The sequence below is a fragment of the Antechinus flavipes genome, chromosome 4, assembly GCF_016432865.1.
Source record: "Antechinus flavipes isolate AdamAnt ecotype Samford, QLD, Australia chromosome 4, AdamAnt_v2, whole genome shotgun sequence".
NCBI classification, from domain to species: Eukaryota; Metazoa; Chordata; class Mammalia; order Dasyuromorphia; family Dasyuridae; genus Antechinus; species Antechinus flavipes.
The window spans coordinates 40,114,846-40,133,545 of record NC_067401.1 but is presented as its reverse complement, the minus strand read 5'-3'; the positions used below and the strand labels follow the sequence as shown (position 1 = coordinate 40,133,545).

The 18,700-nt window shown below is 34.9% G+C and overlaps 1 protein-coding gene across 6 annotated transcripts in view; it reads left to right on the top strand.

Annotated features, from left to right (window-relative positions):
* Positions 1-18,700, top strand: part of RPRD2 (regulation of nuclear pre-mRNA domain containing 2) — an 88,405-nt gene that overhangs the window by 34,875 nt on the left and 34,830 nt on the right. The gene's annotated exons all lie outside the window — the stretch shown is intronic.

Here is an 18,700-nt window from a genome sequence, read left to right as displayed (position 1 = left end):
GGAGAACCAGAAAAGAACAGTCTTACAGAAGCTAAAAGGAAAGAAAACATTGGGGGAATGGGCCTCAGTGACAAAAATTGTAGTATTGTTCCAGGTGAATTATGAAGTAGGACATACATTTGCAAATACAAAAAAAAATCTGAATTTTGAAGCCAAAGTTGTATGAAAAGCCTTTTCTAGACTTGACTGAAAGGAAAAAAGATAGAGGAAATAGCTTAAGCAAATAGTGGGCTCAGCTACCAGAGTTGTGTGATTTCCTCTGGGAGTGTTCAGTCCAGGAGTAGAAGGATATCACAGATGTTTTAAAAACCAGAGGTTTCAACCCCAAGATCCTTCCCTGCTCAGAAGTTAAATAGTCACAAGGAAAGAAGACTTGAGAGAGACTTGAAGTTAATGCCAAGGAAAAAGAGAAGGTAGTAACAAGAATAATAGCTTCCATTCTTGTAGCAAACTTTTCTTCCCAGAACCTATGTGAGAGTGGTACTACACGTGTTACCATCCCTGTTTTGTAGTTAAGAAAACTGGACTGGGGGTGGGGAGAGGGCAGATGGGAAGTTTAGTGACTTTTCCAACTCTTGTGACCCATAAATTGCATTTAACACATGTCTTCTAATTCCTAAGTCCACATTTTTTTTTTCTCTCAAATCATACAAACTATATTCAAGGATTCAAGTGAGCAATGAACACGACATAGACAGAAAACTTAATTGGAAAGGACATTGAGGGGCAGGGGAGTTTGGGCTTTGGGAGGACTGTTCTGATGATAACCTATGTTTCATGATATAAAAACCAGACGACTGAAAAACACACCTCTGCTATTGCAGAGGTAAAGCCCTTGTTTCTCATTTTCCTCATTAACCCCTTATGATTGCTTGCTCTCAATGTTTATTTTACCTCATTTCACTTGCTAACAGGTGGGAAGAGTGCTAAGGGCACCAAGGCAGGCCCACTTCCCCAATGCCCTTAAGTGTCAGGTATGGTTGAATAAATAAGTTGAGACCAGTTTGTGAAATCAGAAAAGTATAGGAGGGAAAATATAGAAAAATAAAATAATCAGAAAAGATAAAAGAGAGGTTTTATCTATAAATTTTTTCTGTTTGTGTGCATATGTGAATATACGTGTACATACATACATACATAGCACACACATAAGTATGTGCTTGTTGACCGTGGATGTACTAAAGTAAATAGACATTCCAACAGTTGCATAGACATAAGCAGTCCCAACAATTATATAAATATTAGAGGCTACTCATTTTTGTGACTTTTTACCTTCGTGCAGATGACATGTACAATCTAGACAAGCATTTACTACCTCCACCCCTCACCTCACCCTCTGCAAAATAATATGTCATTTCCCTAGAAATACTGTGTGGCCCAATCTTGGCTTTAAATGACCAGTGATCAAGCAACTTTCTTCTCTACAGAGAGAACCACAAATGGCATTTGGGAGATATACTAATAGATATAATAAGTTTGTTGGTTTGTTCATATGACTTCAATTTTTTCTTTTTAAGCATCTATAAAATTTTTTTTTAATTTAAAAACTATTGGATAAAACATTATGCTTCGTTCTAAGAATGATACTTTGAAAATGAAAGCTATTTCTGCTGCAGCCATACTGCCCCCACTTAACAGTTCCTCATACACAATACTTTTAATACATGTCTTTAAATTGGGCTGTCCTAATTTTTTTTATCAGCTAAATTTTATTTTCAATTGTATTTTGTTATAGTACTAAAATGTTTTGAGGTTTTTTTTTAATTTTTCAAAAAATATTTTGTTTTAATCATCCAATTCACCCCTTCTCTCCCTGCCATTTTAGGAAAGAAGAAAAACCAAACCCATTACAAACATGTATTGGCAAGCTAAACAAATTGCCACACTGGCCATCTCCCAAAAAAAAAATGGTCTTATTTTTTTTTTTCATTTTGAATCCTTCATTGCTATACCTTTAGTGCTATAGGAGACAGTATGGTAGCATGTTTCATCATTAGTGTTCTGGAATCATAGTTGGTCATTGTGTTGATGAAAAATCAGCACATTAGTATTCCATAACATTTATGTACCATAACTAGTTTATCCATTGTCCAGTTTATGGACGCCCCTTCAGATTTCCATTCTTTCTATGTCAAAGAATATAAGGGTTTTTGTTTTTTTTATTTTATATATATATATATGCTTTTTAATCCCTTAGAGGGAGTACCTTAATCTAAAATAATTTCCCCTACCTTTCCTTTTTCTTCCTTCCCTTTAGCTTCTCAGCGCCCGCTCCCTCTCCCCCCACTTCCCTGTAATGTGGTTCTCTTACTCTCCCTTTAAGTTCTTCAGTTCATCAAGATGCAACAACTACTCCTAGAACTTATCTAATTGGGCACCCTCTGTGACTCCTGATGAGAACGGGGATATATGTATCATCTCCCCATATGTGAATGTGAGCATTTTGTCCTTTGTCATTGTTCATTCATATTTACCTTTTTATGTTTCTCTTCACACCTGTGTTTGAATTTCAGAGTTTCTTCATAATTTTGGTCTTTTCATCAGGAATGCTTAGAAATCCTCTACTTAATTTAGAGTCCACTTTCTCCCCTGGAGTATAAACTAAGTTTGGGTGAATAAATTATTTTTGGCTATAAACCCATATATATTTTCTGCCTTCTAGATTATTGCATTCCAAGTTTTGTGTTCTTTTATAGTGAGGGCTTATAATTTGTTTCTGACTGTGGCTTCTTAGTTCTTGGATTCTTTTTTTCTACATATTTGCTCTATTTTTTCTTTGTCCTGGAAGCCATGGATTTTGGCTATGATGTTCTTAGGAGTTTTTAGTTTGGGAATTTTGTTCAGGTATATGCTTTCTACTTGTACTTTATTCTCTGTTGCCGGGGGGGAGGGAAGAAGAGTGATTGATTTAAAGCTAGACAGAACCTTAGTGACTTAAGTAGACATACTAGAAAAATGCTACATTTTTTGTATCAATTCTTCACATCATTATGTTGTTGGTAGGTTTTTAGTAGAGAACATTTTTCCAAGGAGATTATATAATCAAGCATTCTTACTGTGTATGTCTGTTTTATTTATTTGCAATAGATGAATAGGTCATATAGGCCACGAATGCAGAACTGTTAAAGTTTTGTGATAATACAGGCAGTATATTATAAGTCAGGGAAACTAAGAAATCGGTAAAAGGGCAAAGCATTCTCAAGATAAGGGACTAACAAAGAAGTAAAGACCAGATATAGATGTTGTTTGAAGTTGCTTCAAGTAGACTAGTGTTGCTGATCATAGAACACATGAATGGAATTGAAGAAAAGTATTAGTAGACTAAAAAGGAAGGAAGATGATAGGCTATGAAGAGCTTTCAGTGCCAACAAAGTAGGAGATATTTGATTCTTGAAGTGATAGGGAACCACTGAAGTTCATTGAGCAGGAAGGTGACATGACTAAAACATAAGCTTGGAAATAGAAGCAGAAAGCTGGGAAACAATTTTTATAGCTAGTATTTCTGGTAAAGGCCTCATTTCTAAAATATTTAAAGAACTGAGTCAAATTTATAAAAATACAAGTCATTCCTCAATTGATAAATGGTCAAAGGATATGAGCAGGCAATTTTCAGATGAAAAAATTAAAGCCATCTATAGTCATCTGAAAAAATGCTCAAATTACTATTAATTAGAGCAATGCAAATTAAGACAACTCACCTCACACTATCAGATTAGCTAAGATGACAGGAAAAGATAATAATAAATGTTAGATAGGATGTGGGAAAACGGGGACACTACTACATTGTTGTTTGAGTTATGAAATGATCCAACCATCCTGAGAGCAATTTGGGACTATGTCCTTAGGACCAGTTGGTTGGTTGGTGCCCTTCTCAAAGAGAACCAAAATAGTGATGGACATGGCTCTCTTAAACAATGAGATGAACCAAATCAATTCCAATTGTTCAGTAATGAAGATAACCAGTTACATCCAGCGAAAGAACTGTGGGAAATGAGTGTGGACCACAACATAGCATTTCCACTCCTTCTGTTATTATATGCTTGCATTTTTGTTTTCCTTCTTGGGTTATTTTTACCTTCTTTCTAAATCCATTTTTTTCTTGTGCAATAAGATAACTGTATAAATATGTACACATATATTGCATTTAACATATACTTTAACATATTTAACATGTATGGGTCTACCTGCCATCTAGGGGAGGGGATAGGGGGAAAGAGGGGAAAAGTTGGAAAAGAAGGTTTTGCAAGGGTCAATGCTGAAAATTACCCATGCATATGTCTTGTAAATAAAAAGCTATAATAATTTTTAAGAGAGAGAGAGAGAACCAAAATAACATCACTATGTTAGAGTTGAGTCACAATGTGACCAGTACAAGTTCAGAGTATTCTGCCACAGGTCAGGCACAAATAGTCCATATGAACATTTGGAGTAGCTTCACTAATTTTGCTTATCTCACGTTTCTTTTGGGCTAACTCCATTCTACTTTACTCATAGAGCACAACACCTTCCTTCTCTGATGAGGGCATACCATGCTGGGCAGTCCTATGCCACGGTTTCTCATGTCCTACAGTCAGTTCTAAAGTTCTTAAGAGAAATCTTGAGAGTGTCCTTGTATTACTTTTTTTGACCATCTTATGAGCACTGGCTCTGTGTGAGTCCTCCATAAGATAATTTTTTTGGCAAGCCTACATTTGACATTGGAACAGTGTGGCCAGCCCAACAGAGGTGTGCTCACTGCAGTAGAGTTGGAATGCTTGGCAGCTTAGTTTGAGAAAGGACCTCAGTGGCCAGTGCCTTATCCTGCCAGGTGATCTTTAGAATCTTCTTTAAACAATTCATTTGGAAGTGCTTTGAGGGGAATGTACTGTCCAGGTTTCAAAGGCTTTCAACAATGATGTCAGCACAGTAGCTCTCTAGACCTTCAACTTGACAGTCAGTCTTCTCCCATACTTTTTTTGGAGCATCCAAACACTGAGCTAACTCTGGCAATGCATGTATCAATCTCTTATCAATGTGGACATCCCTAGAAAGTATACAAGGTGAGAACTTATCCACAGCATTCAAAACCTCATCTTTTATTGTAACTACTCATTCCACGTATGGCTATTGTACAGCTGGCTGATGGGAGGACCTATGTTTTCTTGTTGTTAATTTTTTGCCCAAAATTAGCACAAGCAGCAGAGAATTGATTCATACTTTGTTATATTTCAACTTCAGAGGCTGCACTGAGTGTACAATCATCTGCAAACAAAAAATCATGTACCCACACTCCCTCTACTTTAATTTTGACTTGTAGCCTTTTCAAGTTGAACAATTTACCCTAAGTGTGGTAGCTGACTTTGATTCCATGTTTGTACTCAATTGAAGGTGCTTGAAAACATCATGCTAAAAAGCATGGGAGCAAGTACACAGCCTTGTTTCACTTCATTGGTGACTAGGAAAGCTCAAGAATATTACCCATTATCCAGAACCCGGTCAAACATGCCATCATGAAGTTGGCGTATTGTACTGATGAACTTTTTAAAGCCAACTAAATTTTGACATAATTGTCAATAGGCTCTCATGATTGACAGTATCAGAGGTCTTGATCAGATCTACAAGGATGTAGTATACAGATCTCTGTTTTACTCCTAGCATTTTTCCTGGCTAAGAAGTAGTTGGCTTTTTTTCTGGGTATATTCATAGGTCAGCTTATTAAGAAGGACTCTGGCAATGTTGTTTGCTTGTCCTTGGTTCCCTAAGAGGACCATGACATCAGGGAGATTATGCAAGTGAATTAGATTTAAGTGAGGGAGGGTTGTGCCAGCAATGACTAAGAGAAAGACCTCCCTGTGATTGTCAGGACAATCTATTCCCTTTACCTTTACAAAGACAGATAATGGAGGCATCCTTGAACTCCTGAGGAGTATAACTTCTTTTTGCTGTATAATCTGGAAAATTTTCAATCAACTTTTGTATGCGTGATTGGGCCCCCCTACCCACCCTGTAAATCTCATTTACACCCATTGCTTTACCACAAAAAAGTAACCTAATGGCAATCAAAGCCTCTTCAGTTGAAACTTCAGCTAGAGAGTGATTGTTTTCAACTTGAGTTAAACAGTCAGTAGGAGCTGCATTGGTTGATGATGGTCTGTTGAGAACACTATGGAAGTATACAACTCATCTCTTTTAGGATCCTGTCCTTATCACTAGCACCACCTGCACTAAGTAGTTGAGATGCACCATAGCTCAGGGCATCATAAAAAACACTTTGGATTGTTGCCAACAGCATAAAATTGAATTTCATCTGTCTTTTTACTGAGCGAAGAATCTTTCATCTCTCTTAAATTTTGATTGTACTTTACTTTTGATGGAATTAGACATGGATGAACTATCCTGCTAGTATACCCAGTAGAGATCTTGTTTTTCTTTTAGCAGCTTCTGAATTTCCCCATCATTTTCATCAAATCAGTCTTGATATCTGTGAGTCTTTTAACCCAAATGAGTGAATACATTGATATACACAAAATCTATGAAAGTTGCTTGCCCCTTTTCTGCTCCATTGTTGCCAACTGTGTGTTGGCTTAACTTACCGTCCGAGTTAGTAACAAACTATTCTTTCTCAGAGAAGCACTCTAATCTGTTGACATTAATTCTTCTAGTAGTCTTTTTGTCTTGGGGCCACCACTTTTGTTGAATGCAAGTTTTCATCTTGAAGAGAATAAATATATGATCAGTTCAGCATTCTGCCCTACACATTGCTTTGATCACTTTCACATTCTGTTTGCCTCTTCTTCTTGTAACTTCTTATAGTCTATTAAAAGCCAATGTATGCTGCATCTAATAGAATATTTGCTGCAAGGGTGTATCCACAAAGTTTTATTTTGTGTGGCTTTTATTGCATTGTTGGTGATGAGAAGATCATGAGATATACAAGTTTTCAATAGTAAACGGCCATTGTTGCTGTTTCCAACTCTATCCCTCCCAAAGATTCACTCCATGTCTGATAGTCTAAGCCTACACTCAACTAGTTAAAGTCACCCAGAATTATAAGCTTGTCCTCTTTTGGCACCTTGATAATAAGGGTCTCCAGGTCTTCATAAAATTTTTCTTTACCTCATCAGAGTTTGTCATGGTGGGAACATAGGCACTGATGATGGTGATAATGATATTTTTCCTTCAAGTAGCAATCACCTTGTCATAAGCCTGTTATTTTCTACTTTTGGAAGGCATTTCAGCCCAAATTTCAATAACAACTGTGCATACCCTTTGATCCAGCAGTACCATTACTGGATCTGTATCTCAAAGAGATCACAAAAGAAAGAAAAGGACAAACATGTTCAAAAAAATATTTGTAGCAATTCTTTTTGTAGTGGCAAAGAACTGGAAATTGAGTGGATGTTCATTAGTTGAGGTTGTATGATGATTAACTATGATAAACTTAACTCTTCTCAACAGTGTGGTAATCAAAGACAATTCCAATAGATTGGGGATGGAAAATGCCATCCACACGAAGAGAGAGAACTATAGAGAGTGAATGCAGATTGGAGCATACTATTTTTTCCTTTGTTTGTTTATCTTTCTCTTGGTTTTAACCTTTTGTCCTCAGACTTCTTTAATAATATGACTAATATGAAAATGTTTAAAATGATTTTTCTTGTATAACCTATATCAGATTGTTTGCTGTCTTAGACAGGAAAGGAAAGGGAAATTTTTGTAACTCAAAATCTTACAAAAATGGATGTTGAAAACTATTTTCTTTTAATTGAAGTTTTTTTATTTTCAAAAAATGCAGGGTTAAATTTTCAACATTGACCCTTGCAAAATCTTGTTCCGATTTTTCCACCTCTTCTTTCCAGCCCCTCCCCTAGATAGCATGTAAACCAGTATAAGTTAAACATGGCAAAAATATATGTTAAATACAATATAAGAATAAATATTTATATCATCTTGCTGCACAAGAAAAATCGATCAAAAAGTTTAAAAAAGAGAAAGAAAGAAAATAAAACTCAAGCAAACCACAACAAAAAGAATGAAAATTGAAAACTATTTTTACATGTAATTGGAAAAATATTATTAAGTTTAAAAAAAAAAAAGAGGAAAGAAAAACAAGAGGGGAAAAGCCACCTTAACGGGTAAGATAGGACTTGATCAAAGTAGGGAGAGAGCTGGGTTAAGGAAACCAATTAGTAGGTTATTTCAGTAGTTCAGATGAGAAATGATGAATAAGAGTTGTGGTTGTTAATGGAGATAAGGAAAACAAGATGTTGTGGATACAGAAACCACTAAATTTGGCAACAGATTGAAGGTGAGTGGAAGGGAGAAGTTGAGAATGATAACCTAGTTTATGGGTCTGGGTAACAAGGAAATGGAAGAATTTAAGGTTTTTCAGCTTTTTCCTTTTCAAATTGTAATATCTCTTCAATATCATTTTTATATATTGAAAAAGAGGCATTGTGTAGATTGACAGGTGACCCTTGGGTCTGTGAAAATCTGAGTTCAAATTTTACTTCTGAGACACAGTGACTTGTTATCCCTCGCAAGCAAATCACTCAATATCTCCATGCTCACAACTACAGTAAGTTTCTGGGCCTATGAAATACATATTGTTTATCACCTTGTCAAGAGTTTTCCTAGATATTTTGCTATTATCCTCCCTCCTGCCCCCTACTATCTGTGCAGCATGAAAGATGAGTTGAAATTAGAGGAAATTATTGTTACAATCTTCTTTATCTTTGATGGGGTTCATGTAGAAATGGTCTTGGGACAAGTAATGATGGATGAAAAAACTCTGGTTTATAGTTGAACAGAAGGATTTGGATGTAAGCTCATTTTCTGTAGGCTTACTAAAAGCATCCTTGTACAATTCTAGTAGGAGACAAGACAACAGAGCTAAATAGTACCTCATTCTGTTATGAATTCTTATTTTGTTTGCCAAGTGTCTATGCCTTAATTTTAATTCTATGTTGCTTAGAGAACAATTATTTGGAATTATGGCATTTGTTTAAAATGTTACTGTTGAATTTTTATGAATTCTTGCTATGTCAGCATATATAATTGTGGCAGTATTTCCACATATGATGACACTCTAATTCTAGTACCCAGGATATTTTACATCTATACTCCTAATATGAAAAGCTTTGTCATGTCAGTCCATGAGATAGCAAGCTTCTGATGTATAATTCTGGACATCCAGTTATGTCTATCTAGGTATTTAATAAATACTAAATGTTTAAAGACTGAAGAAATTATTGCTTTTTCTCCACAGTTCCCTTGTATAATCCTTGATCATTGAGGCTAGTCTTTAACCCTTCTGTAACTTCTGGTGACAAAGGCCTGGTCCTGAATTATCATTCTCAATCAGTCAACCAAACATTATGTGCCTACTATATGTTGGGTGCTGGTTATACCTATACAGAGGATAAAATGAATTCTATTTTCTAGGAGCATACATTTTTAATGGGGAGAAAATAAATACATATACACAGAATGCAAATAAAACAATGTAAATACAAAGTAGATAAATACTATATAGGAGAAGGTACTAGCTGTTGGTCAGAGAAAGGAAAGTTAAAGGATGATACTAAACTTCACCTCAGGAAGAAAACCATTCTTTCAGGCAGAAATAAGGAAGGAGGTCATTTCTTGTAGTTGTGAAGGACAGTGCAAGGGTGTGGTGATGGGAGTTGGAATGTTCTGTTTGACGATAAGAGGAGAAAGCCAATGGGGCTGAATCACAGTTTATTGGGAGGCTTAGTGTCCAGTGAGACTAGAAAAATGACTCATTATTTGTTCATGTCGATAAATTTTAGTAGAGTTCATGTAGATTTCATTAAAGGGAGCTTTGATCCCACTCTTAGATCTTAATGTTTCATAGGCTTTATCTTGAGATAAGCCACTTTTGGTTTCATTTAACTAAAATATCTATTTGTCCTCTTTCCTTCTTTTTTTTTAAGAGTATCATCGTTTCTTAGCTGTGTGGTCTTGAACAAGTCACTCTGAATGTTGTGGGTACTGTGCTTTCAGTGCAATCTAAGATTGCATTAGTTTTCTCAGTTGCTACATATCTCATTGTTAATTCATATTGAGTCTGCAGCCCATAAAATGCTTACATTTTTATTTTGGGGTTTTGTTTTTTTTTTTAACTGCTCTTCCCCTTCTTTATACCAGTGAACTTCAAACTTTTGTTCCTCTTAAATTTCATCTTGGTATATGTGGCACAGTGTCCTATCCTGTCAAGATCTTTTAAATTCTTACTTTTATCTACTTTGCTAGCTGTCTCTCCAAGCATTGTGTCAGGTGTGAAGTTGATTAGCATGACATCTATCCCCTTTATTTAGCTCTTTGCCAAACTAGGTTAAAACAGCACAAGGCCCAGCATAATCCCTGGAACATTCGACAGGAAAATCCTTCCAAGTTGACAGTAAGCAGTAAATGATCATTCTTTGAGCTTGGCTATTCAACCACTTCTAAATCCGTTGAATTGTCTTTTTGTATAGCCTAGGCTTTTCTTTTCTATACAAAAAGCATGAGAAATTTCATCAAAAACTTCGCTAAAGACTAGCCAGATTATATTTATCAGATTCTCCTCTCCTGATGTGCCTGATTTGGTTTTTAATAGTATTTTCATTTTCCAAATACATGCAAAGATAGTTTTCAACAGTATTATCTCATGTTTTTGAACCTAGCCTACAATATAATTTAATGACAATATCATTTCTTAAGTTTCTTCAAATAAATATATTTTAATATACATTTTGTCCTTCCCATACTCTTGTTTGTTTTTGGATGACTTTTCTCAGAACTGTATTTTAGTTATGAATCTCTTTGCATCAAATCTCAGTGATTTCTTTGAGGACAAATTTGCCTCCTTCATTTTAGGCCAGGAGTTCTTAACCTGGGAGGAGGGAATATTTATTAACTGTGTTTCAGTGTAATTCATTTCCTATATAATTTGTTGTATCAATTTTATGCACTTAAAAACATTCTTCTTCCTACTTCTTCCCACTTACTCATTCATTTTTCATTCTGTTTTAAAAAATCTACATCCTTTATCTGTAGGACTTTTGAGAGTCAGCATTGTATTGATTTAAGAGCTTTTGTAATCAGAAGAACAAGGTTTGAGTCCAAGCTCCTTAGTTGTGTGATCTTGAGCAAATCACACTGACCTTCATTTTTTTCTTTTAAAAAAAGAAATCTTTGTTCTGTCCATAAATTGTATCAGTACACCACCAATGTTTAACATTGTATTTCCATCTAATTTGCATAGTTATGTTGACATATTGAGTATCTTCCTTTAAGTTACAGTTCCATTTTGCTTTCAATGAATTTCTCTAGTTTGGTATGAAAATAACTATTTCAGGGGCTGAATACCTATGGGGCAGTAGAGCAGGGAGAAAGAAGGAGGGAATGAACACAGAGATATGTACTTGGATCAGTTACAGAAAAGGAATAATTTTCAGAGCTGGGTAGAATATCTACACTGGTACCCTACTTTCTTTAAAAGTTAGAATATACCGAGCTGCATAAAGATTCTCCTGATAGCTAACCAGAGCTGTAGGTCTAAAATGTTTGGGTTCCTCAGGCCCCACGGCTCTTAAGCTTCTGAGCAGGGCAGGAGAAATAGTTTTTTTATAGACTGGAAAAGATTTATTTGAATTGTAATCATGATCATTTATTAAGGTCTGTAGTTTTTTGTGTGTTGTGTCCTCCATTGGATTATAAACACTATGAGATCAGAGTTTATTTTTTGCCTTCTAACTACACTGTGCTAATTTTTGAGGATACAAAGAAAGGCAAGGTGTTCCTGATATAAATAAGGAGACAGCATGCAAACATACAGACCAAATTGGAGATTATCTCAAAGGGAAATTACCATTCAAAATGACTGGGGAAGCCAGGAGGCAGCTATAAGAAGGAAGTGGATAGCTAGGGAAAAAGATGGATACAGGGCAGAACCAAGATGGCAGAATGGCAGGGAGAAAGACTTTAAGACTCTCCCTCCTCTCAAATTCATCTAAGAAGATCTAGAAAATGTACCATATAAAAAGAAAAAATCTGTGAATCATTTGTCAGATTAGGTTAGCACAGGAAGACAGATAAAGAAGTCTATGGACAAAGAAGACAGGATATGTCCAGGAAAACAGGAAGGGAGAGATTAAAGAATAATTTATCTGAAGTGAAACTATAAAAATACACAAAAATATGCATAGCTCTTTTTGAGGTAGCAGAAATTGGGAATATGGGGGGAGGGGGTGTCCATCAATTGGAGAATGACTGGACAACGTATGGTATCTAATTTAAGGAAATATTATTGTGTTCTAAGAAATTTTGAAAGGGATAGTTAGGTTGAAACCTAGGAGGATTAACATTAAATGATACAGATTAAAGTGAGACAAATAACTTTGAAAGAATTTGGGACTTTGATCAGGGTAATGAACAGCTATGATTTCCAGACGACTAATGATGAAACATTACTACTACGTTCTAATAGGTGAAAGGAAGGACTCCATGCAGGATAAGGCATATTTTTTGGATATGTCCAATGAGGAAATTTTTTTTGCTTGGCTTTGTTGGTAAGATTTTTCTTTTGCTCTCAATTAAGGAGAGGCATAGAGTAGGAGGGAAAAAATTGCCAATTAAAAAATAAAATATTTTTTAAAGGAGTATGGACAAGGCAGAAAAATAAATGCATTAAAAAGTTTTAAGACAGTGTGATTCTTGGAGAAGACAGTAAATGAAAAGCTCTTCCTGGATGGATGATTTTTCAACAGGTCAGTTTTCTCACTTGTAAATTTAAAGTTGAACTAAGTGACCGTCAAGATCTCTTCTACTTTTAAATTTGTGATGCTCTGTCGTTAATCAAATTAGAGAAGAATAACATAGGACATGATAAAGAACAATGCAGATCCCTTGAGTACTTGAGTAGTCGTTTAAGTAGTCATTAAGACAACTTACTGTTGATTAAAATTATCATTGGCTTCTCTTGTAGAATTCTTTAAATGATCTTTATGGACCCAAAAATGTCAGTATGCAAACCTTAGTCACAACTTTAGAGGCTAAAAGGACAGAAATCATCTAGCTTGATCCATTCATTTTCTTGTTTTAAAAAACTTAATACACGGAGAGATTGTGACTTGCCCAGAGTCAATGGCTAGTCACAGCCAATAAGCGCAATATCTCAGGTTTCTTTCTCGCATGCCACATTTGTGTCCTCAATTATTATAATTTTTTAAATCAGTTTTTTTGTTGTTGTTGTTGTTTTTTAAACTGAAGCTGTGAGTCATGCCTGAATTCTTGGAAAAGTAGGGGAGGCTGAGGCAATCAGGGTTAAGTGACTTGCCCCGGGTCAATAGCTGGTCAAATGACTGAAGCTAGATTTAAACTCTGATCCTCCTGACTCTAGGGCTGATGTTTTATCTACTGTTCCACCTAACTGTCCCATAACTCCTGAATTCTTGATGATCCCAGTTCTCTGTAAGATAAAATAAAAATTTCATCATCAAACATAAATTACCAGATTCATTTATAAGAAATACCAAAGAACATTAGGAGAGTGTTAGGACTTTTAAAGTAAGTATCAACATAAGATGGACTATACTATACCTCTTCTGAAACCTTTGAGACTTAAATTTTCATCTTGGCTTTGAATTTGCTTTCATACCCTTTTTACTACAGGCTTATTAAGTCATGTTTTTCAACATTTTCTTTCATAGTAACATGATGAATTTCTTCCATCAACTTTTTCCAAAGACATGAAGTAGTTAAGATTGTGATAACAGCAGTAGTTACTGAAATTCATGAACCAACTTAGGATATTTATTCTCTTCTTATGCTTATGAATTAATTAGACCATGGTTATCATTGTTCCCAATTCTAGGAATCTTCATAACAATCAAGTTATTTGGAGGTTTTTAATTTGAGGGGTTATTTGTTTGTTTTTGAGGCAGCTGGGGCTAAGTGATTTGCCCACACAAGTTTGAAGTCATATTTGAACTCGGATCCTCTTGACTCCAGGGCTGGTGCTCTACTACACCACTAGTTACCCTAATTTGATGTTTAAGAGAACTATCTATTGCAAATCAGCCTTAAGTGCTATCCCAGCTACTGAATGTGTAATTGCATTTATTTTTTCATCAAAGGACATTCCAATGATCCGTTAGTCCACAAACATTAAACAGTAAGTTATTTAACAGCTGTTAAGAACTTTGTAGGAGCATCTTTTGTCCTTAAGGCTTCAATTCTTTTCAAAGAAACTCCTGTTAACTTTTAGGATGGATCTGACTCAATATCTATGTACTTCCCTACGCCTGTTTGTTTCACCTGAGTGATGTTGAGAGACTCTTGGAGGCAGGTTAAGAGTTGGAGGAGAGGCATGGAGCTATATACTATTGAGTTCACCGGTAAGAATTGTCAGTGTCTCTCAGTCTTGGAGCTTCTAGAGCTTCTGCTAAGTGAAAGCAGAACTTAAGAAACCCTTGCTTTGTTCTCATTTCAAGGGAAATTGGCTTTATTAGTGAAATGAATTATTGTTGTGATGTCAACAGGCTCATATCTTAGCTCTTAATTGCACTTGATAGACAATTTGTAGAATGAACAGAAGGAAATTTACTCAGCTACCCACCTCTCTCGGCTTCTCCCATTCATTTTCCTCCCCATGTAGCTATCCTTCCCTTCTCCCCCTCTCCCCCCAAAAAAAACAACTTTCATGTTAAAATTAGTTACAGCAAAATATTTAACATTTTGTATTGCCAATCATCAGTAAATAACGTTCCCTAGACAACTCTGGCAAATTATCAAACTCATAAAAATAATGTGGGAGAAGTGACTAAACAGCGGTTCATGTCAGGGGAAATAAACCTGAAAGTTTTTTAGTAAAGTTTATTGTAGTTTAGCAGTGTGATGGAATAGCCAGAGGTTTTTTATCATTTTTGTCATGGAGCCCTTTATCTTTGTGTTGCTGCCTATCAGCCATTTCTCAGAATAACATTTTTAAATGCATTAAATTAATAACAATAATAGCTAACACAGCTAGATGACAGAGTACCATACTTGGCCTATAAGGCCCTTCTCTGGAGTTATATTCATTTCTAGTCCCCGTTTTTATATTATGAGACTTCAACAAATAATAGAGAAGCGATGAGAACGGTGAGAGGACTGGAAATTCATGTCCCTTGAAGAACTAAGAATGTTTAGCTTAAAATTTAGGGCAATTGCATAGATCAAGGGTTGGATATCATTAAATATTAGAAGGTTTCCTCATAGAAGGATTCAAGTTACTCTACTTGATATCAGAGAACAGTAGGTACAATTTACAGATAAGCAGATTTCATATCCTTATAATTAAAGAGAAGAAAAAAGTAAATGGGCTGCATCCTAGTAGGTAGTGGATTTCTTTTCACTGAAGGCATTTAGATAGAAACTAGATAATTATTTGTTAAGAATTTGATAGGGGAAGCCATCTTTTTATTAAAATGGGGGTATATATGTTCTTCAGTTACAAAGTATTTCAAATATGCAAAGCAGTAAATACTGTCGGTTCATTTTTTACAAAGTTATAAAATCTTAAACTTTATAGGGACTTCAGATCATTTCACTTAACCTTTCACCTATTCTACACTCATTAACAATGTAGGCTCACATTAATGGGGAATTCAGCCCCTCTCAAGTATAACAAAATTGGAAGGTTCCCTCAAGTCAAACAAAAACCTTTCTCTATCACTTAAATTTTATTTAAACAAACATACATAAACTCTGTTTTCTTGAATTAAGCAGAATGAGTCTAATTCGGTTTTTCTCATGTGTTCCCCAATAACCCTTTAGCTATTAAGATGCCTTGTTTCCTTTTCTCCTGTCCCTCAAGCTTTCATGCTTTCTTGAATAAATCCTTGGATTGCATGATTCTCTTCACAATCCTCCGGACCCAGATCTGAACACACTAGATTATTTAGAATATAGCATTGTAATTCTGTTAGGTTGCTATTAAATGTAGTCTACAATCTCATTAACTTTTTCCACTCTAATACTTCAGTGTTGACATGTAGGTTTACAATTGATTAAAACATTCAGTTTTGTTTCTTAGCAGGTAGAGTGACCATGGCTACAGTCTGTTTTCCTGTAATTTGTACAATTAACTTTTTAGATTTAGATATAGGATTTTATATTTATCACTTTTAAATTTTATCTTTTGAGATTTTGGTATCATTCTAGCCTGTTGAGATTTTTGCAGAGCATAGTGGGAAAGGTAGAAGAGTTAGATTCCAATTCGTTACCTTTTTTACTTACTGTGAGGTCTGGGAAGATCAGGAGGTGAGAGCATGTTAATAAATCTTAAGTGGCATCTGAATGTGAATTATTGTTAGTGTTATTATTTTGGATAATGATCTAGCCATCCACTATCATGAGCAATCTACACCATCCCCAGTTTTGTGTCTTCTGATCATGATCATTCTATATATTCCTTAATTCAGGTATTTATGAAAATATTCACCAGACTAAAATAAAGGACAGAACCATGTGTACTGCACTATATAGCTCTTTTTCCAAACTGTTATCTGGTCCATTTTATTACCTAGTTAGAAAATTTCTGGTTTGGAATGAGCCTAGAATTTAACCTATACTTAGAAAGGAGAGAAGCATTTATAGAGTCCCTCTTATATGCTAAACATTTTTGCAAATACTATCTCATTTGATCTTCAAAAAACCTTAAGAATTAAGTACTGATGTTATCCCCATTTTACAGTTGAAAAACTAAGACAAATAGAGGTTAAGTGACTTGCCTAAGCTCACATAGCTATTAAGTGTCAGAAGTCAGATTTGAACTCAGTTCTTCCTGATACCAAACCTAGCGCTCTATTTTGCACCTAATTGCTGGCTAAATTACATGAATAAAAATCTATAACAGTACCAACTATTGATAATCCTGTCATTTCATTCTTTTTATTTGTCTCAATTGCATGAAAAATGGTTTAACGTTTGCTTTTTAAATTTTGTTCCCTTCTTTCCCTCTCCCCCTTCAGAAGACAAGCAATTTGATATGGATTATACATGTGAAGTAATGCACAAAATGTTTTCATATTAATTGTGTTGCACAAAAACACAAACAAACAAAAAAAAAGTTCACTATTATTAAATTATTACTATTATTGTATACAAATGTTCTCCTGGTTTCTGCTCACTTTATTTTGCATCAAGTTCATTAAGTCTTCCCAGGTTTTTCTGAAACTATCATCATTGTCATTTCTTACAGAATAATAATATTCCACCACAATCATATACTTGTTCAGACTTTTCCCAGTTGATGGATATCTTAATAATTTCCAATTCTTTGTCATTACAAAAAGAGCTGTTATAAATGTTTTTGTACATATGAGTTCTTTTCCCTTTTCCTTTGGTTTCTTTGGGATACAGAGCTAATAGTAGTAGTATTATTAGGCCAAAGAGTTACTATGCACAATTTTCTAACTCTTTGGACGTAGTTCCAGATTACCCTCCAAAATGATTAAATCCATTCACAACTCTACCACCAGTACATTAATGCCCCAATTTTTCCATCTCCCACACCCAACATTTGTCATTTCCCTTCTTTGCCATTTTAGCTAATCTGATAGATATAAAGTGGCACCTCAAGAGTTGTTTTTCTTTAAATCAATAATGACTTAGAACATTTTTTCATATAATTATTATATAAAGCTTTGGTTTCTTTTGGGAAATTACCTGTTCATGTCCTATGAGCATTTCTTATCTGGGGAATAATTCATATTCTTCTCTCCCTCCCCTCCCCCCGAGGCAATTGGGTTAAGTGACTTGCCCAGGGTCACACAACATCATGAGAGGATTCAAAATATGAGATAAATTTTCATTTCTAGAAAATCTATATAATAAATATTTAACACACGTTGTGTTCAAAGCTATCTATCTTTTCTTTGCTTACTTATGGTATTTTGTTTTGTTCTCTGCTATGCACATTTTACTTTATTCTTTTCCTCCTCTGGAATTCCCTCCCTCCCCTCCCCCAAGAAGGCTACAGTTAAGTGCCGATATATTTGGGTTCATATAAATATATGTATATGTATACATGTGTATATATAGAAAGATATATATAATCATATATATGCAGGTATTCATAAACATTTACATAAGGCTGTACTTTTCTGGTTTGTCCTGTTTTTTCCAAAGGTGGATAACATCAACCTTCATAAGTCCAAGTCTTTCCAATGTTTTTCTAAATCTATCAACTCATCATATCCTACAGCATATTAACATTCAACATTTTACTATCTAGTTTTTTTAAATAGTCTATAGCAATAGCAATAAAAAGTCTACCAATCACCCCCTGAAAGAGATCCTTCAAGGTAAACATACTGAAACATCATTGCTAATTTTGAAACTCCCAGATCAAAGAGAAAATTTTACAAGTAATCAAAAAAATTCAAATATGCTGGAACTACAATTAAAATTACAAGACCTGTCAGCAGCTATAGTAAAAGACTGGAGGACCTAGAATACTATGTATCACAATAAAAAAAAAAAAACTAGGGTTATATCCAAAAATATTAAATCTAGTCAAAATTAAGTATAGTACTGAGCAGTTTTTTTGTTTTGTTTTTAAGGATATTCAATCCACTGTCGTATTTTGGGATTTTGTTAATAAACCATCTGAACTCAATAGAAAATTTGGCATATAATAGTCAATATCAAACACTAATTTCAAGGGAACTCA